The following is a 24,963-nucleotide window of genomic DNA, read 5'->3' on the forward strand; positions in this document are numbered from 1 at the left end:
AATGCTGCTTGGGGGAGAAATTCCTCTTAAAGGAAGAGGGGGCAGAAACACCCGACCTGCCCGGGCGGTACCGACGGGCTTCCTGAAACCGTCCTCTGGAGGTACCGGGACGAGCACTAGCCCGAGCCCTGACCTCCGGTAACTTCTTGCCCTTAGACGTGCCGAGATCGGTCACGATTTTGTCCAGCTCGACCCCAAAGAGCAGCTTGCCTTTAAAAGGCAATTTAGCCAGGCGGGATTTAGAGGCATGGTCAAGCAGACCAATGTTTCAGCCAAAGCCACCGCCGCGCAGAGACTGTCTGAGCCATGCCTTTAGCTGAGGCTCTCAAGACATCATACAGCAAGTCTGCCAAATAGGCTAAGCCCGATTCCAGGGCTGGCCAATCAGCCCTCAAGGAATGGTCCGAGGGAGAAGCCCGCTGCACCATAGTAAGGCACGCCCTGGCCACGTAGGAGCCGCAAACTGAGGCCTGCAAACTTAAAGCAGCCGCCTCAAAGGACGACCTTAAGGCCGCCTCCAATCTCCTGTCTTGGGCGTCCTTCAGGGCCGTGCCACCTTCCACCGGCAATGCCGTTTTCTTAGTCACCGCAGTGATTAAAGAATCCACGGTAGGCCACAGATAGGCCTCACGTTCACTCACAGCCAAAGGATAGAGGCGGGACATAGCCCTAGCCACCTTAAGGCCCGCTTCTGGGACATCCCATTGAGCTGAGATTAAGGTGTGCATGGCATCATGCACGTGGAAGGTTCTAGGCGGGGCTTCGTCCCCAGCATAATGGCGGAGCAACAGGGGCTGAGGGAGAGACGTCCTCCGGACGAGGATATCTTCAAAGTGTCCATGGCCTGTAACAACAGGTTGGGCAGATCCTCTGGGCGGAAAAAAGCCGCGCTGCAGAGGGATCATCCGCTCCATCCGAGCGGGGATCCGTCTCCTCCAAGGAATCCGCAAAGGACCGTTGGGAGACCTCAGACACGCTGCCCTCATCTACATCGGAGGAGACAAATTCCTCCAAGGCCTGGGAATCAACCCGAGGGCGTTTACCTCTGGGGACCTCAACCTCTTTACCAAACGATGGGAGCAGGGGCAGCGTTGTGCATGAGGAAGGCCTGATGCAACAGCAAAACAAACTCGGGGGAGAAACCCCCAGACTGTGCACTTCCGCAGCCTGGGCAACAGCCCTAGGCGCACTCTCAACCGGCGCTCGCAACAGCGGGGGAGAGACATGCTGCGCATCCAAAATGGCGTCCGGCGCGAGACTCCGCGAAGGAGCCGCGCGGGAAGAACGGCTCTTAACTTTAGCCGCTTCTGTGCCGTCGCCCAAATTAAGGGCGTTCATGGCATTAATGTCTCCAACCTCAAGGGCGGCCCAAGAAGCCGTCCGAGCCGCGTGGCCGGCCAAGATGGCGGAGGCGAGGAGCGGGGGATGGGCGTTTATGGCGGGAAAAACCGCCACGCCGGAGGAAGGACCGGGACATTCATCGGTCGCGAAACTGTCACCCAACAAGGGCGAATCAGGCTTTAAGACCCCCGCATCCCTAGAAGCGCTCAAGCGACCCGGGGAGCGACCCTTTGCGCCCTCGCCCTCCGACGCCATGTGCCACGAGGAGAAGAATCGGGGAACCCCCGCCCGCTATAAAAAGGTAAAATTACCTGCTGTCCGCTCCGAGTTGTAACGACCTGGTGTCTCAGTGAGTAGCTGCAATAGACGCTTAAATAAACGTCGAAATAAACGCTTTTGAGGCCGTTCAAAATTTTTTTTTTTTTTTAACGGAGCCAGCGGGAGGGGGGAGAAAAGGAGGGACCTGGCACCACCAGGTTTGCACTTGCTCAAAAGAGCCCTCAACCCCAGGCACTCAACAAAACCTAAAAATTAGGCTTGGAGGCCTAGCCAGAGCTGCTGCTGTGTGTGACCACCACCTGCTGAGATAGAGAACATACTGAGGAGTTTCCGGCAGCACATGACCACATATAGGGAGGCAAAGTTTGCTCTCTATCTCCACCTGCTGGTAGATGGACACAACCCACCAGTCTATGGATTGATCAGCTTGATGATATGGAATGTGCAAATTTTGAAGTTTTTTTTTTTAATTTATAGCTACAGAAAAAAATACATATTCTACAAATATTACATTTACCAAATGTAAAAAAAAAAAAAAAAAGAAATTAAATTTTGAACTTGAGCTCTGTGATGTATTACACTTATATAACATAGCAAACAATGGCCCATCCAGTCTGCCCTGAAATATGGTCAGGATTGTGCCCGAGACAGCTAGCCTGTGCTTCAAGGAAGACTGCAGTTGTATCCCTGTGACACAAGGTAAAAGCAATGCAACAAGCAAGGGGGAGGGGAGAATTACTATAGCAAGCCTAGTGAATAAGCATCAAAAGCTCAACTTGAAAATGAACAAGCAACCATTAATATCAAACAAAGCAGATATGCACAATCAAAACTCTACAGGTGCATTTTTTAAAATTCATAAAGATTTGACCACTACAACCCTGCCACTACCCTATTGCCATAATCTGTTATGTTATTAACACAACTTTTTACCCATCATATACCTTAACAGTTCAAGGTGGGTTACACAAAGAAAACCAGAAATCACCCAGGGAGTTACAATAAAACATTCAAGCACGAGATAAAATATCCATTATGTATGACAATTAAGACTCCAGACGCAGAAAACAAATGTTTTCAAAATTCTTTCTAAACAATGCGTTATATGAACATCGTAAGACTAAGGGAAGTGAGTTCATGATGAAGTCATCTGGTAATGGAGGTGACACAGAAAAGTGTCTAATTGACTTTAAAGCAGTGAAAAGGGAAGAGAATGTAATAAATAGACTGTGGAAAGACCTCTCAAATAAAGTTCCTAACTGCCTGTTATTTATGCAAAAAAAAAACAAACTTCACCGCTTTGTCCATGAACACAAGCTAAAAGTCCACAATCATACTCAGATCTGAAACTATCCCACTATCGGAATGGATATATCCAACAGCACCAGAGAGAAGGATGAACAGTCTTACCACCCAGGGATCCAACGGGCCATGGTTTCTGATATATTCAGTACCAATCTACAAGAAGAACTCATTGTGGTTATAAATTCTACCAGAGGTTCCACATCCATTGAAGTTGCCAAGGTTCTAACCACCAATAGCAGATCATCCACACATACATAGCTACTACTCCTGCTATTTTGGATCACCGATAGAAGGGGGCTCAAGAATATATTAAAAAGTATAGGTGATTAAACCTACCTTTGCAGCACCCCGCAATGCAAGCTCCTAATTTGAGATTCTCACATCCTGTCCAGACTGCAAAGGTTCGATCCATTAAAAATGAACAGAATCAGGGCAAGTGTCTCACCTAGACCAATAGCCTCCAACTAGGAAATCAGAAGTCATGGTCCATCAAGCCAAATATGGATGCTAGATCAAGTGAAACTGTAAACATGACATCTCCAGAATCCAATAATTTCTCATGTTTCATTTTAAAATTCTGCCAAAGTGGTTTTGGTACTAAAACCCATCCACAACATGGATTGTCTAGGATGAAGTACAGAAAGACTCAAGTAGATAAATACTGGCCTGTGAACAGTTCTTCTAGGATTGGAATGACCACTCCCAGTACAATTAAGGGTTCCAGGGTAGATAAGACAGCCCACTGTTAGGCCAGGGGGTGGGGGAAATGAGTCCTCCAGCATAAGGCTTTATTCATCACTATGTCTAGAACCCACTGGTCAAAGAAATTCAGATCCACTCCCCTCAGGCATGCAGATAGCTGACCCTTTATCTACTCCACATGGGAACACCCCACAGCCTCACTGAGGGCCTCTGGAGATTCCCATGGTCTTCTAAGCCCTGAGAATCCCTCTTGAGGTCAAAGCAAAAGGAAGACCACCACATAGGGAACCTTGATCACTGACCAAAATGATGATTCCCTTGCGTGAAAGGTAGCATCTGGCTTCTCAGAGACAACCTTTGCTCAAGACAAAAATCAGGGTTTGTCCTATGACAACCTTGTGGTGGGGGGAATGGCTTGATAGCTTGACCTGAATGAAAGTCAGCTGAGACAAGTCTTGGAGGCTAGGTCTGCCAACCACTTGCCAAGACAAAAAAACTGCCATTGTCCTGGTCGAAGTACAAATGAGAGGTCATACAGGGCACTCAACAGATCATGCCCAATTCCAAGAGGCTGCGTCACTGCAGCCTCATTTGCCTGAAGTCAGCAAAGATATGCCCTAGACATAGGTACTACAGACAATCACTACAGTTAACACTTCAAAACATCATTTCAGAAAGGCTTCCAACTTCCGATCTTGTACGTACTTTAAGGCTGCCGCACTATGGTCAGCATCATATTGATCTCGAGAAACTTAAGCTTCTCCTCCTCCTGCACCTACAGGTATAGCCACTTCATGGTATGCCAAAGGTGTTATGGGTAGGTCATATCCCACTCTACCAACATTGTCTGGATAGTGTAGTGTACCAGAAAGGCTTAAGTTTGGAGGCCATATAGCAGGGCCCCTTTAATATTGGGTTGATGGGGCCCTGCTATATGGCCTCCAAACTTGGGAATCATGCTTGTCAATTCTTCCATCATCCCCCTTCCCCTGTAGGGAGCTCACCTTCCTCCAGGTGGTCTGCTGAACTTCACCCAGTACCCCCCACCTTCCCAGAGCCTCCAACCTAGCACAAGAAAAATCATGCCTTACCTGAATTTTCTTTAGTCACAGCACATGAATCCAGGAATTTGTGGGCTATGACAGACTACTACAAGGTGGAGAAAGAGGACATCAAACTGCCACATAGGACAGTATGCATCCTAGCTAATCAGTATTTCTCATAACAAAGCAGCTGCAAGAATTAATCAAACACATTCTTCCTTCACAGAAACGAAGAAAGAACAATGAAACGTGAACTTCAGGAACATGCAACGAAGTGAGAAACAGAATACGAAAGCCCCTCGATTCATCTGCTGTGACCAAAGGAAATAAAAATTATCAGGTAAGACACAATTTTTCCTTCCTTGTCATCAGCAGCAGATGAATCCAGGAACTTGTGGGATGTAGCCAAGCAGTTCTCAAATACAGCAGGACACAGAGACCTCCACGGAGATAAATAAGGCCCCAAAGGATGCCTCTGCTCGAGCATCAACGTCCATGCAATAATGCTTTGAAAAGGTATGTAGCCAACCTGCAGATTTCTTCAAGAGAACAGGCCCCGAGATTTGGCCCAGGATGTTGAAAAAGCTCTGCACGACATCGGCGGTTTTTTCCCTGTAACCACATAAGCTGAAGAAATAGCATCTTTAATCCAGCAAGCAATAGTTACCTTTGATACTGAATTGCCCTTGTTTGGGCTGGACAGCAAAACAAAAAGATAAATCAAACCGTCGAAAATCATTTGTGACCTGCAGGTATTGAGCCACCGAAGAAAATGCAATGGATGGAAATACATGACATACTCATCCTCCCTAAATGATGGAAAGTTCAAGAGGAAAGAAGAAAACCACCTTAGGGAGGAAGGATGGTACCGTGCAAATGGCGACGCCCGCTTCTGAGAAATGAAGAAACAGATCTCTACAGGACAAGATCTGAAGCTCTAAAATTCTGTAAGCCAATGAAATAACCACCAGAAAAACTGACTTAAAAGTAAGATTCTTCAAGGTAGCCTTTTTAAGAGGTTCATGGGGAGGATTCTGGAGAGAATGCAGGATTAGAGGCCTGCACGAGAATGGGGTTTGCAGGATCCAGCAGGGATGGAAGCAGTTCTGCAGGGTTCCCGCGGGGACGGAAGCAGTTCCTGTGGGATTCCTGTGGAGATGGAAACAATTCCTGCAGGGTTCCCATGGAAATGTAAGCTGTACCTGCACCAGCCTCTCATCTACCAAGTACCAAGCTCTTTTGAGTGCTGTCCCCTCCTCCTTACTTTAACAGCACAAATGCAGAAAGTCGCCAATTAAGGAGGTGGTAGAGACACAAATGATGACGGAATTCAAAAAGGCATGGGATGAACACAGATGATCTCTAATTAGAAAATGGAAGTTATGAAAAACCTAACCTTAAATAGCTGCATGTGTGTGGACATGTCGAGTGACGCTTAGATGGCGATTCCGGGCAGACTTGTATGGTCTGTGTCTCATATATGGCAATCTGGTTTAGGATGAAGACAGTGCTGGACTTATGCTCTGTGTCCCACAAATGAGAAGATGAATAGACTGGAGTGGGCTTCAACGGCAACTCCAGCATTTGGAACACAAGGATAGGGCCTGATAGACTTCTATGGTCTATGTCCCAGAAACACCAAAGAAAGACCATAATCAAGTATATAATATCACACTCGATCATGAATTGATAATGAGTTTGACTATTGGGCAGACTGGATGGACCGTTCAGGTCTTTATTTGCAGTCACTATGTTACTTTTAATCCTCTTTGCTCCCAGGCTGATGCGCAGACATCAGCTCTGACACAGTCACGAGCATCAGATGTCACCTGACCTACTGGTGCGTGCATGAGGCGACCTCTCAGCACACAGTGTCAGTGAATCAGAGAAATCTTACATGTGCGCACCAGTATTCCAACTTCCGTTCCTTCCTTGCCTGCAGGTCTGTGGCACAAATCCAGAGAGAGACAGAGTTGACCAGAATTTTCTTTTATGTACCATTAAATTCTTGGTGGGGATGGGTTAAAATCTTGCGGGGACGGGTGGGGATGGAGTGGGGCAGGTCAAATTCTTGCAGGAATGGGTGGGGATGGGTAAGATTTCTGTCCCCATGCAACTCTCTATGCAGGACCAGGTTCAGATTCAACTCCAGACGAGGACGTAGAGGAGGCTTAAAACAATTAACCCCTTTCAAAAAGTGCACAATATCAGGATGCACTGCCAGACACAAATTCAGGTAGTGACTACAACATGCTACTGCTGTCACCTGTACTCCGAGAGAATTATAAGCGAGAACTTTCTTAAAACCCTCTTGCAAGACAGACAAAATCTGCATCAAAGACGAATGAAAAGGAAATATATTCCTCTCCAAACGCCAAGCCTCATTCATACTGAGTATAGGCAAAAGAAGCAGCATGCTTTTTTGCCTGAAGCAAAGTAGTAATGACCATTTCTAAGTTACCCTTAATTTTGACCTCTCAAGAGCCATGCCATAAGACCAAAGGGGGGGGGGGGGGGGGGGGAGGGCAGATCTTCCATCTGCATTGACCCCCAAATGAGAAGTCCCAGACAGAGATGAAACGGCCTGTTGATCAGCAAACTAATCAGATCTGGATACCAAGGTCTCCTGGGAAAGTTGGGTGCAATGAGGATAACGCTGCCTGGATGCAGACAAATTTTGTGGAGGATGCAACCCATCATGAGCCACGGGGGAAAGAGAGTGCAGTTCCTCCCTGGGCTAGGATAGCAGAAGAGCATTTATCCCTTCCCCACCAAAAAACAAACAAACAAACAAACAAACAAAAAAAAACTCTTCTTCGGCTGAAGAACTGGGACATATTTACATTGTGGCGGGCAGCCATGAAATCCAGAACTGGATGATTAGACTGAAGACTTCTGTCGAGCGTTCCCATTCCCCTGGATCCACTTGCACAATCAGCAAGCCCACAATATGCACCACTGACAGGTGAAGGAAACTGTGCTCCACCCAACGAAACAACACCCGAGACTCAGCTGCCAATGCGGCACTGCAAGTGCCTCCAGTCTGTAGGCCATGGCAAAGACATTTTCCAAAAGAACCTGGACCAATCTGCCCTTCAGAACAAGGTGAAAGGCCAGCAGTGCCTTGCAGAACCCTGAACTCAAACCAGCTGATCGGCCAAAGAGACTCCATCTTGGACCAGAGACCCTACGCACGATGAGGACAATGCGTTCCCCAACCAGACATAGTAACATAGTAGATGACGGCAGAAAAAGACCTGCACGGTCCATCCAGTCTGCCCAACAAGATAAACTCACATGGTAAAATTATGTATCATACCTGATAATTTTCTTTCCATTAATCATAGCTGATCAATCCATAGACTGGTGGGTTGTGTCCATCTACCAGCAGGTGGAGATAGAGAGCAAACTTTTGCCTCCCTATATGTGGTCATGTGCTGCCGGAAACTCCTCAGTATGTCGATATCAAAGCTCCATCCGCAGGACTCAGCACTTAGAGAATTACACCCACAAAGGGACACTCTGCCCAGCTCACCACCGCCGAAACGGGGGAGGGGAATTAACCCAGCTCATCCCCACACAAGTGGGGGAGGGGAATCCGTCCAGCTCATCCCCGCGGAGCGGGGGAGGGACACCACACCCGCCAATGCGGGGGGATCTGGCTTATCCTGCAACCGCAACCGCGGGAGGAGCTGACTGACCCTAACACCGCCGAAGCGGGAGGGGTACAAAGCTGCCCTACTGCCGCACGAAGCGGGAGGGAGCGCCGGCAGAATTTAAGTCTCAATCCAGCCCCGTAAAACGGAGGGGAGAGAAATGCAGCAGCTCACTGTAACACAAATTCGTCTCAACTCTTGAAGAATCCATTGAAAAACTTGAACACGAAGTCCTCCTGAACAGGAACTGAAGACTAAACTTGAACCTGAAATGCAACCAGAATATAAACAATACAGATATCTGGGAGGGGCTATGGATTGATCAGCTATGATTAATGGAAAGAAAATTATCAGGTATGATACATAATTTTACCTTCCATATCATCATGCTGATCAATCCATAGACTGGTGGGATGTACCGAAGCAGTACTCACCCAGGGCGGGACATAGAAATCCCTGACCGCAACACTGAAGCTCCAAACTGGGCCTCCGCCCGAGCAGCCACAGTCAAGCGGTAATGCCTGGAGAAGGTATGGGCCGATGCCCAAGTTGCCGCCTTGCAAATCTCCTCCAAGGAGACGGACCCGGCCTCTGCCATCGAGGCCGCCTGAGCTCTAGTGGTGTGAGCCTTCAGCTGGATAGGCGGCACCTTCCCCGCGGCCACATAAGCCGCTGCAATGGCTTCCTTGACCCATCTTGCCACTGTAGGCTTAGCAGCCTGCAGACCCTTACGAGGACCTGCAAACAGGACAAACAGATGATCCGACTTCCGGAAATCATTGGTCACTTCCAAGTATCTGATGATGACTCGTCTCACATCCAGATATTTGAGAGCAGAGTATTCCTCTGGGTAGTCCTCCCTACGAAAGGAAGGGAGACAGAGCTGCTGATTCACATGGAAGCGAGAAACAACCTTGGGCAGGAAGGAAGGCACTGTGTGAATAGACACTCCTGCCTCAGTGAACTGCAGAAAGGGCTCTCGACATGAGAGTGCCTGGAGCTCGGAAACTCTTCTGGCTGAAGTGATAGCCACCAAAAGACTGCTTTCAACGTCAGGTCTTTCAGAGATGCCCTTGACAAGGGTTCAAAAGGCGGCTTCTGCAAGGCTCTTAGCACCAGGTTGAGATTCCACGCAGGCACCACTGAGTGCAGAGGAGGGCGCAGGTGATTAACTCCCTTGAGAAAGCGCACCACATCTGGCTGCGAAGCCAGGGAAGCACCCTTCAGGCGGCCCCTGAAGCAAGCCAGAGCCGCTACCTGGACTTTAAGGGAACTGAGCGACAGGCCTTTCTCCAGACCTTCTTGCAGGAACGCCAACACTGAAGAAATTGGAGCAGTGAAGGGAGAAAGTGAGCCTGCTTCACACCATGCTGCAAAGGTACGCCAAACCCTGGCGTAAGCAGTAGAAGTAGAGCGCTTCCTCACTCTTAGCATAGTGGCGATGACCTTGTCTGAGAAGCCCTTCTTTCTCAGACGCTGCCGCTCAATAGCCAGGCCGTAAGACCAAAGGGGGAGGGATCCTCCATCACCACGGGACCCTGATGCAACAGGCCCTGCTCCACTGGCAGCCGCAGAGGATCGTCCACTGAGAGCCTGATCAAGTCCGCATACCAGGGACGTCTGGGCCAGTCCGGACCCACCAGGATTATCCGGCCCGGATGCTTTGCCACCCGGTCTAGCACCCTGCCCAACATGGGCCAGGGCGGGAACACATAGAGAAGCTCCTGTGTCGGCCACTGTTGGAGAAGAGCATCTACTCCCAGGGATCGAGGGTCCCGTCCTCTGCTGAAAAAGTGCGGCACTTGGCAATTGGCCAATGGCGACATCAGATCTAGGCTCGGCTGGCCCCAGCGCTTCGTGATGTCCAAGAACGCCTGAGCAGATAGCTGCCACTCTCCGGGATCCAAGGTATGGCGACTGAGAAAGTCCGCCTTGACATTCATGACTCCGGCAATGTGGGCCGCCGACAGCTGTTCCAGGTTCGCTTCCGCCCACTGGCATAGATTCATGGCCTCCTTGGCTAGAGGGGCGCTCTTGGTTCCTCCCTGGCGGTTGACATAGGCCACAGCCGTGGCATTGTCCGACAGGACCCGTACTGGCTTCAACGCCAGTACCGGGAGGAACTCCAAAAGCGCCAACCGAATGGCTCTGAGTTCCAGGAGGTTGATAGACCACTTTGCCTCTGCAGGAGACCAGAGCCCCTGCACTGTCCTTCCCAAGCAGTGGGCTCCCCAGCCCGTCAAAGAGGTGTCCGTCGTGACGACAATCCACTCCGGGGTCACAAGAGGCATCCCTGCAGACAACTTGTCTGTCTGCAGCCACCAGCTCAGCGCCTTGCGCACTGCTGGGTCCAAGGGAAGGCGCACAGCATAATCCTCCGACACCGGAGTCCAGCGCTGCAGCAGAGAGTGTTGTAGTGGTCTCATAAGAGCCCTGGCCCAGGGCACTACTTCCATCGTGGCCGTCATAGAGCCCAACAGCTGCACATAGTCCCAACCCGGAGCGGAGAGGCTACTAGGAATTGGTCCACCTGAGCCTGAAGTTTGACAATCCGATTGTCCGGCAGGAACACTCTGCCTAATTGGGTGTCGAATCGAACCCCCAGATACTCCAGGGACTGAGTCGGGCGCAGCTGGCTTTTCTCCCAGTTGATGATCCACCCCAGGGAGCTCAAAAAAGCAATCACCCGGTCCACAGCTTTGCCGCACTCTGCATAAGAGGGGGCTCGGATCAACCAGTCGTCCAGATAAGGATGGACTTGTACTCCTTCCTTTCTCAGGAAGGCCGCGATGACCACCATTACTTTGGAGAAGGTCCGCGGAGCAGTAGCCAACCCGAACGGGAGGGCTCTGAACTGGAAGTGTCGGCCCAGGACTGCAAAACGCAGAAAGCGTTGATGAGGAGGCCAGATGGGAATATGCAAGTACGCTTCCTTGATGTCCAAGGATGCCAGGAACTCCCCTGCCTTCACTGCCGCTATAACAGAGCGGAGAGTCTCCATGCGAAAGTGCTGAACTTTCAAGGCCCGATTGACCCCTTTGAGGTCGAGGATAGGCCGTACAGAACCTCCTTTCTTTGGTACCACAAAGTAAATGGAGTAACGTCCCTTGCCAAGCTGATTTTCTGGCACCGGAATGACCGCACCCAGGCGGATCAGATTGTCCAAGGTCTGCTGCACTGCCACAGCTTTGACCGGAGACTTGCAGGGAGAGAGTACAAACCCGTCTCTTAAGGGTCGGCAGAACTCTAGCTTGTAGCCGTCTCTGATGACTTCCAGCACCCAAGCGTCTGAAGTTACTCTGGTCCACTCGCCCAGAAACGAGGACAGGCGTCCTCCAATCTGCACTGGGCCATGGACCAGGACCCCGTCATTGGGTACGAGACCCTGGGGGAGGACCGGAGGGCGCACCTCCGGGACGGCGGTCTCTGCGAAAGGAATGCTGCTTGGGGGAGAAGTTCCTCTTGAAGGAAGAGGGGGCAGAGGAGCCCGACTTGCCCGGGCGGTACCGACGGGCTTCCTGAAACCGTCCTCTGGAGATACCAGGGCGAGCACTGGCCCGAGCCCTGACCTCTGGTAACCTCTTGCCCTTAGACGTGCCGAGATCGGTCACGATTTTGTCCAGCTCGACCCCAAAGAGCAGCTTGCCTTTAAAAGGCAACTTAGCCAGGCGGGACTTAGAGGCGTGGTCAGCAGACAAATGTTTCAGCCAAAGCCACCGCCGCGCAGAGACTGTCTGAGCCATACCTTTAGCCGAGGCTCTCAAGACATCATACAGTAAGTCTGCCAAATAAGCCAAGCTCGATTCCAGGGCCGGCCAATCAGCCCTCAAGGAAGGATCCGAGGGGGAAGCCCGCTGCACAATCGTCAGGCACGCCCTGGCCACATAGGAGCCGCAAACTGAGGCCTGCAAACTTAAGGCAGCCGCCTCAAAGGACGACCTTAAGGCCGCCTCCAATCTTCTGTCTTGGGCGTCCTTTAGGGCCGTGCCACCTTCCACCGGCAACGCCGTTTTCTTAGTCACCGCAGTGATTAAAGAATCCACGGTAGGCCAAAGAAAGGCCTCACGTTCACTTTCAGGCAAAGGATAGAGGCGGGACATAGCCCTAGCCACTTTGAGGCTCGCTTCCGGGACATGCCATTGAGCCGAAATTAAGGTGTGCATGGTATCATGCACGTGGAAGGTTCTAGGCGGGCGCTTCGTCCCCAGCATAATGGCAGAAGCAAACAGGGGCTGAGGGAGAGACGTCCTCCGGAGAGGAAATCTTTAAAATGCTCATGGCCTGCATTAACAGGTTGGGCAAATCCTCTGAGCGAAAGATCCGTGCTGCAGAGGGGTCATCCGCTCCATCCGAGCGGGAATCCGTCTCCTCCAAGGAATCCCCAAAGGACCGTTGGGAGAACTCAGATACGCTGCCCTCATCTACATCAGAAGAAACAGCGTCCTCTAAGGCCTGGGAATCCACCCGAGGGCGTTTACTTCCGGGGGCCTCAACCCCTTTATGGGACAAGGGAGAAGGGGCAGCGTTCTGCATAAGGAAGGCCTGATGCAGCAGCAAAATAAACTCGGGGGAGAAACCCCCCAGACTGTGCACTTCAGCAGCCTGGGCCACAGCCCTAGACGCACCCTCAACCGGCGCTCGTAAGAGCAGGGGAGAAACATGCTGCGCATCCAAGATGGCGTCCGGCGCGACACTCCGCGAAGGAGCTGCGCGGGAAGAACGGCGCTTAACTTTAGCCGCTTTTTTGCCGTCGCCCAAATCAAGGGCGGCCATGGCATGAACGTCTCCCAGCTCAAGGGCGGTCCAAGAAGAAGCCGTCCGAGCAGAGTGGCCGGCCAAGATGGCGGAGACGAGCAGCGGGGGATGGGCGTTTATGGCGGGAAAAACCGCCGCACCGGAGGAAGACCCGGGACACTGACCGGCCTCCGAACTGACACCCAACAAGGGCGAATCAGACTTTAAGACCCCCGCATCCCCGCTAGAAGCGCACACGCGGTCCGGGGAGCGATTCTTCGCGCCCTCGCCCTCCGACGCCATAGGCCACGTGGAGATCGATCAGGGAAACCCCCTGCCCGCTATAAAAAGGTAAAAATTACCTGCTTCTTGCTCCGAGCTGTATCGACCTGGTGTCCCAGTGAGTAGCTGCAATAAACGTTTAAATAAACGTCGAAATAAACGCCTTTAAGGACGTCCAAAATTTTTTTTTTTTTTTTTTAACGGAGCCAGCGGGAGGGGGGAGAAAAGGAGGGACCTGGCGCCACCAGGTTTGCACTTGCTCAAGAAGAGCCCTCAACCCCAGGCACTCAACAAAACCTAAAAATTAGGCTTGGAGGCCTAGCCAGAGCTGCTGCTGTGTGTGACCGCCACCTGCTGAGATAGAGAACATACAGGAGTTTCCGGCAGCACATGACCACATATAGGGAGGCAAAAGGATTGCTCTCTATCTCCACCTGCTGGTAGATGGACACAACCCACCAGTCTATGGATTGATCAGCATGATGATATGGAAGTGCTGCTTTTTGTGTATACCTTACCTTGATTTGTACCTGTCCTTTTCCAGGCACAGACCGTATAAGTCTGCCCAGCACCATCTCTGCCTCCCACCACCGGCTCTGGCACCCAATCTCGGCTAAGCTCCTTAGGATCCATTCCTTCTGAACAGGATTCCTTTCTGTTTATCCCACGCATGTCTGAATTCCGTTACCGTTTTCGTTTCCACCACCTCCCGTGGGAGGGCATTCCATAGCACTGACAAGCTCACATCAATGACCACTACTATCCATGGAGGAATGGCCAGTAATGAGTCCCAAGGATTGGTTGTCTACAGCCACCAAGACATACTGCTCCTTGACTGTGGAGTTCAGAGGCGGCGAAGATTGTAATCCTGAGACATGTCCAGTGGGACAACAGAGTGTGTTGCAGGGGCTATATATGTGCTCTGGCCCAGGAAACGACGTCCAAAGTTGCTGCCATGGACCCCGGAACCTGAACATAGTCGCAGGCCTGATAAGTGCAACAAATGTGGAGTTTTCCCCTGAAGCTCGACTCACCTGTGGTCTGGTAAAACACCCTCCCCAGTAACATGTCCAAGGAAACCCCCAGATGCTCCAAGGTCTGGGTGGAAACTAACTGACTTTTGGTAAAATGATCACCCAAAGTAGGGATTGCAAGAGACATATTACCAGGGCCGTGCCTTGACCATCCCAAACCCAGGATGCCCTAATCAAACTGTCCAGATAGGGATGCATTCTGATCCCTTCTTTTTGCAAAAAGGATGCCACCACTAAGATGACCTTTGAGAAATCCCAGAGTGGTTGAAAGCCCAAACAGCATTGCCTGGAACTGGTTGACCCAGGACTGCAAAGCAATGATGAGGCCAAATGGGGGTATAGAGGTACACCTCTTTTAGATCCATGAAGTAAGGAATTCTGCAGGCTGAACAGCTGTCACTGCCAAGCGCAAGATCTCCATTCTGAAATGTGTGATGCGAAGAAATCATTGACCTTCTTCAGGTCAAGTACCAAGGAGCCTTCCTTCATTGGTCCCACAAAGTAAATGGAGTAACAGCCTTAGCCACACTCAGACTCTGGTACTAACTGGATTCACCACTCCCAGATCCTGCAAGGACCGAAGGGTGAAAAGAACAACCTTTTGCCTGCACAAGGTTTTGTGCAGGGACTCAAAAAAAAAAAAAAAAAAAAACTTTGGACTAGAGAAGAGAAATCTAATTTGTAGCCTTCTGATATGACATAATCCTGGCCCACTTTTTGATTAAAATAAAAATGTAAGACACCCTCCTACTGCCACAATCGAAGAGTGGGCTGGCATCCCATCATTATGAGAAACAGGCGGAAGGGGAGGATCTGGCAGATTGATTAGAGGCCCGCTTGTCCAAGCAAAAGGACAGTTTAATCTGGGCCTTTGAAAGGCTGAAGAGTGGCTAGGCCTATACCACTTTGAAACCTTAAAACAGAGAACAAGCTTGATTAGGTTTGAAGGAACCACTAGGCTTGTCCTCCGATAAACGCTGAGTGAGTCCCAAGTCTTCCACCAACTTTTCCAAATCCTTTCTCAAGAGGAGTTTCTCTCAAAAAGGCAGCTTGCTGCATCTGCTCCCACTGGTGAAGCCATAATAAATGCTGTGGTAACCACCAAGGCCATTTCTTTGGCTGAAGCCCTAACCAGTTCCTACAAAGCATCCGCTAGATAAGCCAAACCTGTTTCCATGCCTGGAAATACCAAAGAAGCATTCGAACCAGCAACAGAGAGGGAATTCACCACCTGCTGCACCTAGATGAGACAAGCCCTAGCAGCATAAGAACTGGAAACCGCCGCTTGCAGAGAGAAAGCTTCAACATCAATTCCAGCTTCCAATCCTGAATGGATTTTAGTGCTATACCACCTTCCACTGTGTAGTCTTTGTTAGTGCAACCACTAAGGCATCCACTTTGGGCAATTTAAGTTTGTTCAGCTCATCCTGCACCACCAGGTAAAGACAAGAGATAGCCTATGCCACCTGTAGACTGGCATCCGGAGTGGCCCATTGAGCCACAATTAACTCCTGTATAGCCTCATGAACTGGAAAAGCTTTGGGGAGCTTTTTTGTGCTAGACATCTTAGAATTAGCTGCAGGAGGAGCCCAAGACTCAGGAGGAGCAATACCGAGAACCTCTAGTGCTTTTGTAATAAAGGAAGGAAAACCTCCCTGTGAAAAACCTTAACAGCTGTAGATCATCAGTCCACCTTCCTCCAAAGGCTCAGGTAAAACAGAATGCAAGGAAGAAGCAGAAATCCCACCTTGGTAGCGAGATGGAGAAGAGGAGATACAGGATCCATCTTAGTAAAGATATCCACGCACCTTTTCTTGGTCAAAGAGTGTAAAGTACAGAGGTTGAGCAGCTTGCAGAGACTGAACTCAGATGCAGCAAGAGAATGAATTCCAAAGAAGGGCTGCTGAGAAGGAAGCTCAGGATTCCCCTTACCACTGATCAAGAACTCAATGAGACAGGCACCGCATGAGAAGCAAATGCAGGAAACTCACCCACGAAAGCAATGTGATGGCTGCGATAGTCAACAATGGAACAATGCTGGAGAGGGCACAAGTTGCACACAGCACCAAGAATTCATCCAGACAGGAACCCAACAGCCCCGGTTGCTCAGACATAGCTCCCGAAATAGCCAACAATAAAGAGAAATCTGCTCAGACACTGATGTACCGCTCCCAGCCCAAGCACCATGATTACCCTACTGCCACGAAGAAAAAAAACAAAAATGCTAACCGCACACCTGCCACAGAATAAAAAGTTAAAGGGAAACTTGTCCAAATGGTAGAAATGCTCAGGCTGCCAGTTCTTCTGAAATGTACAAGGCTGAACCACCTGACTTGCAGCCACACAACCCCCTCCATTTAGGGAAAGGGACTTAATATAACACCTTTCTGTGGTTTTTGCAACTACAAAGTGGTTTACACAGTATATACAGATACTTATTTGTATCTGAGGCAATGGAGGGTTAAGTGACTTGCCCAGAGTCACAAGGAGCTGTTGCAAGAGCAGGAAACTTCACCAATCCCCCCACCCTCTTAAAACAAGACAAAAAAAACAGCCCTGTGAGGAAGGAAAGGAGTGGCTGGGAGGGGGGGGGGGGGGGGGACCTGGAACCACCAGGTATACTCCTAAAATAGGCAACAGCCTAGATGTCCCCAAGCTCGACTGCACCTGGGAACCCAGAAAAGAAGCTACAGCAAGAATGAAACCAGGAGCCTGTGAGAGACCGCCCACACCACCTGTTGAAATAGAGGAGAGATATTGATACTGATTAGCCAGGATACACACCGTCCTAGATGACTGAGTTTGATGTCCTCCATCTCCACCTGCTGGTAGACAGTCGTAACCCACAAGCTCCTGGATTCATCTGCTGCTGATTACGAGGGCAAGGACTGTACATTCCAATTCTTAAACGTGGGGAAACTCTGCCCACACATCACTCTCCAACGTGTGGGAAACCCTGGGGTAGGCTCCACGTCCTGTACTTGCTTGAGCATGTAGGCCTTGTAGAGCCATAGGATTAATTCATGGGAAAAGCCTCAAGAACCCCTGCAAGGGCTGAGAAGAGGAAGGCCCCACAGACTGACTAATTCCCTCCCAACTTAAAGGACCCTCCAGGACTAAATGAGAAGATTGTGTAGCACAGCATGGAAAAGACATGCTAGAGACCCAAACAGCAGGCTCTCATGGATTTCCATTTTTTAGGCCTGGCTGCAGGCATACCCAACCTTGCTCCCAGAGCATCTTCTACCATGCAGTCTGCCTGACTGGAACCCAAGATGTGGTAGGGATTTACATAGCACACAGGGTAGCTGCCTGCTCCTTGCAGCACCACTTGGCATGCTCCACCAGGGCCTCAACAGGAGCACAACCCCGAGCACATGTGCCACAATCACCAGCAGCAAGAGTCTCCAGTCTGGGCTCCTCAAACCTAACCTGACCTTCCTCCGCACTCCAATATCAGTGGAAGATGGGGCGAACCTTGGATGTGTACCCACGCTACTCCCTATGGGTTGATACATGTGTCTGCTGTTCTTGAGCTCCTTTCGGACACCGGAAGACAAACTGAGCTACTCGTGACACTAACAGCAACTCCCTGAGGCTCAGATGAAATAAGGCGTCACTGGTAGGAGCTCCCTGTTTCAATGCAGATGCCCCTTTCTAAATTTTTTCTCTTCTCACTTCCAGCTCTTGGGGAGGGGGAGGAAAAGCGGAAAGGAAAATGGGGTGGGGCAAAAACAACCAAGAAGGAAACAGAAGGATAGTAGCTCTTGGGAAAGGATGCACTGCTTAGGGAAGGGGCCCAGCTATTCCCTCAGAGCTCCGTCACTATATGCCTTCTGCAATTCCTCCGTATCCGCTCAACTGGGGTAACTGGTTCTTCAGCTGGACATAGAAGCAGTGCCAGCACAGCCTAGAAATAACTGCATATGATGTCTTCATTGTCAGTTGGAGACAGAAAATAATGACCTGCGAGAGTTGCACAATGCTTCTTATATGGCAGAGCTTACAACTTGGTGGTCCCTACCGCCACCTACTGGTTGAGGAATATAACCTGTCAGTTCTGGTCTTGCCTGGAGGATAGAAAGGAAAGTGTACTTTTAGCACAGCAAAAAAAGTAAAAGCTAAAGAAAAGAAATGTTACCTCCAACATCGATGAAATGTTTGGCAGCCAGACCGGACCTTGGAGCTAAAATAGAGAGAGAAAACAAAAACTTCAATATGAGACAAATGTGCACCAAGGTCTTCCAATAACACAGTACATATACATTAGGTCTGTTACTGTACACACCACAATGCACACAATGTAACTTCATACTGAGAATTTTCCAAGGTCAGCCAACCTTAGCATTACCTTAATCTATCATCTGTCAAACCAAACCATCAAGAAATGAAAATGTCAATGAACTGTACTTGATTATATGGCACTAATTACAAAACTATATTCCACAATTATGACTTATGCTGCTGAAAGACCATTATATGAACATACATATCTGGTAAAGGGTAATTTTATTTGCATTTTGGCTACAGTCATGAAGTTACACCTCAGTGGGGCCCAAAATGGAGGCCAGACACCTCCTGATTCACTTGGAAGAGTGAGAGCACCTTGGAAAGAAAAGAAGGAACAGTGCATATGTGCACCAAAATCCTTTGAAAAGGAGACAGGGGTCCCAACAGCCTGAAACTCCAAAACCATCCTGGCCAAAGCACTTGCTTCCAGAAGACTGTCTTCAGTGTAAAGTCCTTAAATCGAAGCCGCCTTCAGGGACTTGAATGATGGCCCCGGCAGCACAGCTGGTACCAAATTCAGGTCCCAAGAAGAAAGAGATGTAGGACTAAAGGGTACAGATCAGTGACCCCCTATAAAAAACAGGCAATATTCCCATGAGTGACGAGAGACAGGCCTAGAATCTTACCCTAAGTATAGGAGAGTGCCACTAGCTGGATCTTGAGATATTCAGTGCCATTTCTTGGTCAAACTCCCACTGTAAAAATCTGAGTATTTTGGGAACTTGTGCCTTCCAGGGAGAAAGCAAACATTGGGCATACCAAACGTCAAAGACCTTCCAGGGAGGTAGACGACTTGGGGGTCCTAAGCACAGTGGAGATCACTCCAAGCAAAAACCCCTTCCTCACTAGGCACCACCTTTCATAGGCCAGAAGAATCTGGATCTTCTATTTTCACCAGATTTTACACACAGCCCTCTGTGAGGGAGGGGGGTGAGCAGTCAATGCAAGTTTAACCAGATCTACATACCATGGCCACCCAAGGTCAATCTGGTGCCAGCAAAAGCACCAGAAAAAAAGATAGTGTACAACCCTGCACAGCACACAACTTATTAGATGCTACAAAGAGAAGACATACAACGGTTCCTGTGCACGCCACTGCTAAACCAAGGCATCTATCCCTTGCAAAAATCATTTCCCACTGCCAACTGAAGTGTTCAACTTTGAAACAGTTGCACATGAGGTCAAAGATCGGCTGTCCCCAATAGTCCTGAATGAGCTGCAAGGCCCCCTGATCCAGCTCCCAAACTGCTAGATCCAAAGAGGGAGCAACTGAGAAAGTCCACCTGAACGTGGTCTTTGCCAGCAATGTGGACAACTGACAGGGTCATCAGGTTTGCTTCCACCCAGCGACAAAGGGCTGCTGCCTCCATAGTTACCATCTGGCTCCTGCCATGTTTGTTGATACAGACTGTAATGCAATGGTTCACCACTCAGATCACCTTTCCCCAAATCAGAGGGAGGAACTTCAGAGCCAATCAGAATGTGTGGGTCTCCAGACAGTGATCAACCAAGCCCCGAGCCACCTGGCCCAGCAGTGGGCTCCCCAAGGATGGCTGGTCCACACTGAACCTATGGGAGAGAACAGAGGCTGGCAGTCAAAATCCTGAAGAGGTCAGAACCCAGCAAGACAACATTGCTGACTAAAAGGAAGTGTGTATATGTTTGCACCCAAGACAACACCTCCAGGGCTGCCACCATGGAACCCATGATCAAAAGGTAGTTCCAGACCCACATTGTCTGGACTTCTGGGCCTGGAGTTTGGCCATGCACTACTCTGGAAGAACACTGTGCTACCCTCCCCAAGCCATATAGAATTGGACTCCAAGATACTCCAGGACCTTGGTGGAAAAGGTGGTTCTTCACTCTGCCTAGGTTCTCCAACAGAGAAAAGTGACCCGAGAGGTAATGACCAACCACAGAATTCACTGCCAAATTGACCTGGATCAACCAATCATCTAGATAGGGATGGACCCGAATGCTCTGACAGCACAAGTGAGCTACTACCACTATCACCTTGGAGAAGGTGAGGGGTGCAGTCACCAACCCTATTCCCAATGGCTCCAGTACAACTTCTCTTCTTGGTACTGTCCCTTCCCAATCTCTTTATCCATCTGAAACCACTGCATACCTCAGAAACACGTTGCCTGCCTTCTGCTTTCATCATCTTACCATCCCTTTTGTCTTTTCCCTTCTTCTCAGTTCTCAACCTTCAACATTTCCTTTCAGTCAACCACCTTCACTCTGTCCGAGTACATTTCATCTTTGCTGCCACAGTCATGCCTCTCCTACTCTTCTCCGTACTCTTGCTCCTTCTCCTGCTCTCTGCTGGGGATATCAATCTCAATCCTGGTCCTCCACATCAGCTCTCATCCTATTGATGCAAGTCACACTGTGATGTCTCCAATCTAATTTCAGTTCCTCTCCCCTTCTCTGCTTTTCTCATGTGCTCTGTGGAATGCCCACTCTGTCTGCAACAAAAACTTTCCTACATCCACGACCTCTAATCTTTTGTACTCAACAACTGCTTGTACCAAGACTTGGCTTTGCCCTGAAAGCTTTGCTTCAGCTGTGGCCCTGCATCATGGAGGTTACCTTTTCTCTTATACTTCTTGCCCGGATGATTGCGGAGGTGGTGTTGGGCTACTACTCTCACCCTCTTGTAGATTTCAACGTCTTCTTTCACCTCGGTCTCGCTGCTTTTTCTTCCTTCAAAGCTCACTCCATCCATCTATTCACTCCTCTACTTTTCTGAATAGCAGTCATTATCAAACCCTTAATGAGTCCCTTTCTCACCGACTCCGGGCTTTCCTCCTTTCTTGAACCTTCATCTCCTTCCCTCAATCTTGGGAATTTTAACATTCATGCTAATGATCCCTCTGACTCTTATGTTTCTCAGTTTCTCGCTTTTACAACCTTTTTCAATCTTCAACTGTGCTCCACAACCCCTACTCACCAGAAAGGCCACTGTCTTGATCTTATCTTCTCCAAATGCTCACTCTCCAGTTTCTGCGCCTCAGCTCTTGCCCTCTCTGACCATCTTTTGATAACTTTCACACTTAAACGCCCTCCCCCCAGTCCCATCCTATCTCCACCAATACATTTAGGAATCTTCAGGCTAATGACTTTTCCACTCTCTTCTCCAGTGTTTCAAACCTCTTCTCAACCACTGTTATCCAAGTCTGTCAATGAGGCAGTCTCTTCCTACTATTCTCTCCTCCGGATGCTCTTGCTCCTTCCATTCCCCGTTCTGTAAGCACCAAACCCCAACCTTGGCTGACCTCTAGAATCCGCTACTTATGTTCCTGTGACCAACTTGCCGTACGACTTTGGCTGAAATTCCATGCTCATGCCAACGTCATACATTTCAAACTCTTGCTGACCTCCTTCCAGTCAACTTTTCACTTGTCAAACAGAACTACTACATCCAGTTGACAAACACTCCTGGCTCAAACCCTCAATGTCTCTTTGCCACACTGAATTCTCTCTTCAAAAGTGCTCTCACTTCCAACCCCCCTCACTTTCTCCCCAGACTCTGGCTGAATACTTTCTTGATAAGTTTCACAAGATTAACCTTGAGTTCTCAACCAAGGCACCCCCATCTCTCCTTCCCCGAGTCCATTCTGTCAACCCTCCTTCAACCCAAGCCTCCTTTTCTGAATCACTGAAGAGTAAACTACACACTTTTTCCTCCTCCAAACTGACTGCCTGTTCCTCTGATCCTATTCCCACCCATCTACTCAGCACTGTCATCCCTTTTATCTGTCATAGCCTTCAGTAGTTACACCACTCTTCAAAAAACCATGATTGGACCCTATATGTCCAACTATTGCCCCATCTCCCTTCCTATCCAAGCTACTTAAACGTGCTATGCACCACCGTTGTCTTGACTTTTTCATCTCAAGCTATTCTTGATCCACTTCAATCTGGCTTTTGCCCTCTTCATTCAACTGAAACAGCCCTTGATAAAGTCTCCAAAGACTTGTTTTTGACCAGATCCAAAGGACTCTATCCTCATCCTTCTCGACCTGTTGCTTTTGACACTGTTGATCACAGCCTACTCCTACTTGATATGCTGTCTTCACTTGGATTTCAGGGCTCGGTCCTTTCCTGATTTTCTTCTTCTCTCCCATCGTACTTTTGGGGTGTGGTGGATGCTCCTCCATTTCTATCCCACTGTCAGTTGGTGTACCTCAGGGATCTGTCCTGGGACCTCTTCTTTTCTCCAACTATACTTCTTCCCTTGCTACTCTGATCTCATCCCACGGTTTTCAGTATCATCCTTATGCTGACTCCCAGATCTACCTCTCCACACCAGAAATCCAGGCCAAAGTATCAGCCTGCCTGTCTGACATTGCTGCCTGCATGTCTCACCACCATCTGAAACTAAACATGACCACGACTGAGTCTCTTATCTTTCCCCCTAAACCAACCTCTTCTCTTCCCCCATTCTCTATTTCTGTGGATAACACTCTCATCCTCCCTGTTTCATCAGCTCGTAACCTTGGGGTCATCTTCGACTCCTCTCTCTCCTTCTCTGCACATATTCAGCAGACTACTAAAACCTGTTTCTCTCTCTATAATATCACCAAAATTTGTCCTTTCCTTTCTGAGCACACTAACAGAACCCTTATCCACACTCTTATCACCTCTCACTTAGATTATTGCAACTTGCTTCTCACGGTTCTCCCACTAAGCCATCTCTCTCCCCTTCAATCTGTTAGAAATTCTGCTGCACGACATATTCTGCCAGTGTCGCTATGCTCAGGAATTAGCCCTCTCCTCAAGTCTACTACTACTACTACTATTTAGCATTTCTATAGCGCTACAAGGCATACGCAGCGCTGCACAAACATAGAAGACAGTCCCTGCTCAAAGAGCTTACAATCTAATAGACAAAAAATAAATAAAGTAAGCAAATCAAATCAATTAATGTGAACGGGAAGGAAGAGAGGAGGGTAGGTGGAGGCGAGTGGTTACGAGTCAAAAGCAATGTTAAAGAGGTGGGTTTTCAGTCTAGATTTAAAGGTGGCCAAGGATGGGGCAAGACGTAGGGGCTCAGGAAGTTTATTCCAGACATAGGGTGCAGCGAGACAGAAGGCGCGAAGTCTGGAGTTGGCAGTAGTGGAGAAGGGAACAGATAAGGATTTATCCATGGAGCGGAGTGCACGGGAAGGGGTGTAGTGAAGGACGAGTGTGGAGAGATACTGGGGAGCAGCAGAGTACATTTATAGGTTAGTAGAAGAAGTTTGAACAGGATGCGAAAACGGATAGGGAGCCAGTGAAGGGTCTTGAGGAGAGGGGTAGTATGAGTAAAGCGACCCTGGCAGAATATGAGACGGGCAGCAGAGTTTTGAACCGACTGGAGAGGCGACTAAGTGGGAGGCCAGCAAAAAGCAGATTGCAGTAGTCTAAACGAGAGGTGACAAAAGTGTTGATTAGGGTTTTGGTAGAGTGCTCGGAAAGAAAGGGGCGGATTTTACGGATGTTGTAAAGAAAGAAACGACAGGTCTTGGCAATCTGCTGGATATGAGCAGAGAAGGAGAGAGAAGAGTCAAAGATGACCCCAAGGTTTCGAGCTGAGGAGACAGGGAGAATGAGAGAGCCATCAACAGAAATAGAAAACGGGGGGAGCGGGGAGGTGGGTTTGGGGGAGAAAATGAGAAGCTCGATTTTGGTCATATTTAATTTCAGGTGGCGTTGAGACATCCAGACAGCAATGTCAGACAAGCACGCTGAAACTTTGGTTTGGATGCAAGGTGAGATATCAGGGGTAGAAAGGTAGATTTGGGAGTCATCAGCATAGAGATGGTAGGAAAAGCCATAGGATGAGATTAATGAACCAAGGGAATAAGTGTAGATAGAAAAGAGGAGGGGACCGAGAACAGAACCCTGAGGTACGCCGACAGGCAGAGGAATAGAAGTAGAAGAGGATCCACCAGAGTGAACACTAAAGGTGCGGAGGGAGAGGTAGGAAGAGAACCAGGAAAGGACAGAGCCCTGGAATCCAAGTGAGGACAGGGTATCGAGAAGTATGCTGTGATCGACAGTGTCAAAAGCAGCGGAAAGATCAAGAAGAATGAGGATGGAATATTGACCTCTGGATTTAGCCAGTAATAGGTCATTGGAGACTTTAGTAAGCGCAGTTTCGGTTGAGTGGAGAGGGCGAAAACCAGATTGTAGTGGGTCAAAAATAGCATGTGAGGAGAGAAAATCAAGGCAGCGGCGGTGAACAGCACGCTCAAGTAATTTGGAGAGAAAAGGAAGGAGGGAGATGGGTCGGTAATTAGAGGGACAAGT

At 49.2% G+C, this 24,963-nt stretch overlaps 1 long non-coding RNA gene across 1 annotated transcript in view; it reads right to left on the reverse strand.

Annotated features, from left to right (window-relative positions):
• Positions 1 to 18,565, reverse strand: part of LOC115458591 — a 35,143-nt gene extending 16,578 nt beyond the window's left edge. Inside the window, exon 1 of the long non-coding RNA XR_003940096.1 lies at positions 18,518 to 18,565. This is a non-coding gene — a long non-coding RNA (uncharacterized LOC115458591). The remainder of the gene's footprint in view (positions 1 to 18,517) is intronic.
• Positions 18,566 to 24,963: the final 6,398 nt, after the last annotated feature.

This window comes from Microcaecilia unicolor, unplaced genomic scaffold, assembly GCF_901765095.1.
Source record: "Microcaecilia unicolor unplaced genomic scaffold, aMicUni1.1, whole genome shotgun sequence".
Taxonomy (NCBI): Eukaryota; Metazoa; Chordata; class Amphibia; order Gymnophiona; family Siphonopidae; genus Microcaecilia; species Microcaecilia unicolor.